Raw genomic sequence first — 4,322 nt, forward strand, 5'->3', positions numbered from 1 at the left:
TTCGAATACACAATTATTGCACCCACCACCATAGGAAAGGGGGTACATTCATTTAGTTATTCCGTTTGCTACACAACGAAATATTAATTTCCGACCCCTCAAAGTTTATATATTTCGGATCGTCACAAAATTCTTAGGCGATTTAACGATGTCCATGTGTCTGTCCGTCCGTCTGTCAAAATCACGATAGTGGTCGAACGCGTATAGCTTGCCACTTTAAATTTTGCACAGATACGCAATATTGATTTAGATATAGCTTTCATATAAACCGATCTTCAGTGGAAAAAGAGATGCCATAAAATTTGTAACACTCACGTTGAGTCAAATTGAATAGCAATACAAGTAAAAACGTGTTAAATGCGGCCGTGCCGAATTTTGGATACCCACCACCATGGATATATTAATAATGTTTTTTAGACCCACAACCATAGGATGGGGGTATTCTAATCTTGTCGTACCGTTTGTAGCACCTCGAAATAATAGTCTAAGACCCCATAAAGTGTTTATATTCTTGATTGTCTCGACATTCTGAGTCGATCTAGCCATGTCCGTCCGTCCGTCCGTCCGCCCGTCTGTCGAAATCTCTATAGCGGTCGTAGGCGTAGAGCTAGCAGCTAGAAATTTTGCACAGACACTAAATATAAATATAGGTCGTTGGTGATTGTAAACGGGCCATATCGGTTCAGATTTAGATATAGTTCCTATACAAATCAATCTCCCGAGTTGACTTCTTGAGCCCCTGAAAGCTTCAATTTTCATCCGATTTGGCTGAATTTTGATTTTTTTTGAATTTTGCACATAGTTATCTGTTATGACTCTCAACAACTGTGCTAAGTACGGTCCAAATCAGTCAAAAACATGATGTAGCTCCCATATAAACCAATCTCCTGATATGACTTCTTGAGCCCTTAGGTTAAAAAGAAGGTGCAGATTTTAATCCGCCCCATGCCACTATGGACATGCACCTAAGCCAATAATCGGATTGTTGTGCGCTTTAAATACTAAAAAAAAAGTAACCTCGAAAAAGAAAATATAAGTTAGGAATTCCGTGCTACTTACAAAATGCTTAATTGTTTTCAATACCACTCCCCTAAGTTGGTTCATATCTGGTATTGTGTCTCCACCTAAGTGCCGGTATCTGTTAGACACGAAAGCCGGGCAATAACAAAGGAAATGCTCCAACGTCTCATAAGTGAGCTCGTAGTCCGATGTGTACTGTTATGATACCGAAAGCTTTATTGACCTCCTGCATGTTTCCTTTCGGTAATAATCTCGCATTCTCACAATCCGGATCTTCCCATAGGATTTTCGTCGTCCTACCGACCGTTTCTCTGTTCCACTGGTTTACATGAGTATTCGTCGCCCACGCCCTTAACTCGGACTGCGTTGACTCGAAAGGCTTCGGGTTAACCAAGTTTATTGACGGCAGTTCTCTGGCCTTCACTGCCAAATCGTCTGCTTTCCCATTCCCAGTTATTCCGCTTTGGCCCGGCAGCCAAAGGATGCAGATCGTGTCAGCCTCAGAGAAGGCGTTAATCTCCTTCTTACATTCCAAGACTGTTCGTTATCTTACCATCGTGGTTGTCATTGCCCTTATGGCCAATTTACTGCCCGTAAAGATGTTCAAACTCAACGTCCTCGGGTTAAAACCACATCACCTTACACATTCCGTGATCGCTCGGATCTCTGCCTGCAGGGCCGTACCATGGTGAGGCAGTCTAAAACAGATCTCAGTCCCTGGATTCTTAATGTAGACCCCAAGCCCACTCTGTCCTCTAGCTTTGATCCATCCGTTAAACATGATCTTCCAGATGGCAATACTAGGGTTCCGTCAATCCAAGACTGTGCCGTTGGCAGCAGTGCCACGCACTCGACCTCAAGTATTGTCTCAGATATCCGATCGGAAACCTCTTCCCTTCCTTCCAGGCTTCATATCGTCGCCTTGATTATACCGCTATGGTTCGAGCTGTTCCTATCCTCAATCTATTCTCCCATCGCCTTAAGTCTCATAGCCGCAGTGGCTGCCTCACAATTAATCTGTAAGTCTATGGGCCGCATAACTCGAATAATCTCCAGTGCCCTACTGGACTTGGTTCTCAACGCTCCGCCTATGATAAGACAACATGTTCTCTGAACCTGTTGAATTATCCTTATGTTGCACTTTTCTCCATCGCAGTCCACCAAACTACTGAGGCGTAAGTTTGTATCCGTCTGATCACGCTTCTGTAGAGCCAGTGGACTACAAACGGATTCAGGCCCCTTTTCGGATTCAGGCCCCGTTTATGCAACACATTTCCGTCCGTTTTAGCTGTTTATATTCTTGATTGTAGTAAAAATCGAAGACGATTTGGCTATGTCTGTTCATCTGTCTGTCCGCCTGTCTATTGAAATTAGGCAACAGTCTATATAAGTTGAGATATTGAACTGAAGTTTTGCAAATGCGAATTTTGCCCATGAACAGGGGCAAACTTCTCACATATCAATGAGTGCAGTCCGATTCAAGTTTAAGCTCAATGATAGGGGGCTCCTTTTTATAGCTAAGTCCGAACGGCGTGCCGCATTGCGACACCTCTTTGGAGAGAAGTTTTACATGGCATAGTACCTCACAAATGTTGCCAGCATTAGGAGGGGAAAACCACCGCTGAAAATTTTTTCTAATGGTCTCGCCAGGATACGAATCCAGGCGTCATAGGCGGACCTCTGCTCTACGGAGAAGTTTTGCAGCCATTCTTGTTGTGTCCATAGGCAGAATAAGTTCGAAGAAGAGTTATATCGGACTATATCTTGACATGGCCCTCATACAGACTGATATGACGATATAAGGTGTTAGGCTCATTAAAACCCCATTTATTATCCGATTTCGTTGAAATTTAGGACATTGAGTTGTGTTAGGCACCTCAACATCCATATTCAATACGGCTCAGATCTGTTTATATTTCGATATTTCAGCCATATATACCGAACTCCCGATTTAAAGTCATGGGCCCATAAAAGCCGGTGAAATCGAATCATATTCCGATATATCTGCTAAGAGTTTATAAACGAAGCATTATAAATCCTATGTTGTGGACATTCAAAGTTCGGCCCGGCCGAACTCAATACCTTTTTGACTTGTTTATGGTTGTTTAATTTTATAGGCCGCAGAATTGTGCACTTGCAGTTGTTAGTTAATTAAAATGTTGAACTGTCTGCAAAATGTACTTGAGGCAAAAAAAAAAAATTCTTGTATTTTCAAGAGCAGCACATAAAAACACATTTGCCATGCGGCATGAACTCTTAACTCTACTTCATTTTTCTTGTCATCAGCAACTTCATCAACATTCATCCACTTGACTTCAGCTTGCAATAATGGTAATAAGGTGACAAGTGCAACAACAACAACTTGCAATTATAACCAACAGTCTGACACACAGACAAAGCCCGCTCATCTCTTAATAAAGGTTAATGAGAAAATCAGAGGTAAAACAAATGGAAATGCACATAAAGTATGATGGGAAGAAGAAAATGTTTTTCTTCTTGTTGTTGACAACTGTGAAAATGTTTTAATTACTCATTGGAGTTTTCACCAAAGTTGAAGCGACATCCACCTCACAATGTCGATACTAAAAGCTCTGCATACGAAATGAGAAATGGCAGCAAAACAAAAATATAACTCCAGAATCTCCATTTTGGAGATTAAAACCCATTGTTGTAATTAAATTTCATAGGTCAGGTCCTGGGTCCGTAGTAAAGACGGATCCCTTTGGTGATCCTGATCCTTGAAACTTCGCAGTTGCCATAGAAACAGTGTCGGTCACTTTGGTAAGATCGTTTGATCGTCATGAGGCGAGTCAAGGGTCATTAGAGGCTATTGAAGGTATTTTTCATTTCAAAAGTGCCAGGGAGAACTAATGATTCGGTATAATGGTCCCGAATCCATGATGCCTTGTATATATAAACCACAAATGAATGGCCTCACTCAGTCTGGAAATCGCCCGAATCAGTCGGGATTTAGTTAGCCTCTTGAGGTGTTTTTCTGCTGTATTAAACATACGGAGGGACCGTGTTATGACGGGGCTGTGTGATTTCTTTTTCCTTTGTATATATTGGGTTGCCCAAAAAGTAATTGCGGATTTTTCATATAGTCGGCGTTGACAAATTTTTTCACAGCTTGTGACTCTGTAATTGCATTCTTTCTTCTGTCAGTTATCAGCTGTTACTTTTAGCTTGCTTTAGAAAAAAGTGTAAAAAAAGTATATGTGATTAAAGTTCATTCTAAGTTTTATTAAAAATGCATTTACTTTCTTTTAAAAAATCCGCAATTACTTTTTGGGCAACCCAAT

The sequence above is a fragment of the Stomoxys calcitrans genome, chromosome 3 (genome assembly GCF_963082655.1).
Source record: "Stomoxys calcitrans chromosome 3, idStoCalc2.1, whole genome shotgun sequence".
Classification (NCBI taxonomy): domain Eukaryota; kingdom Metazoa; phylum Arthropoda; class Insecta; order Diptera; family Muscidae; genus Stomoxys; species Stomoxys calcitrans.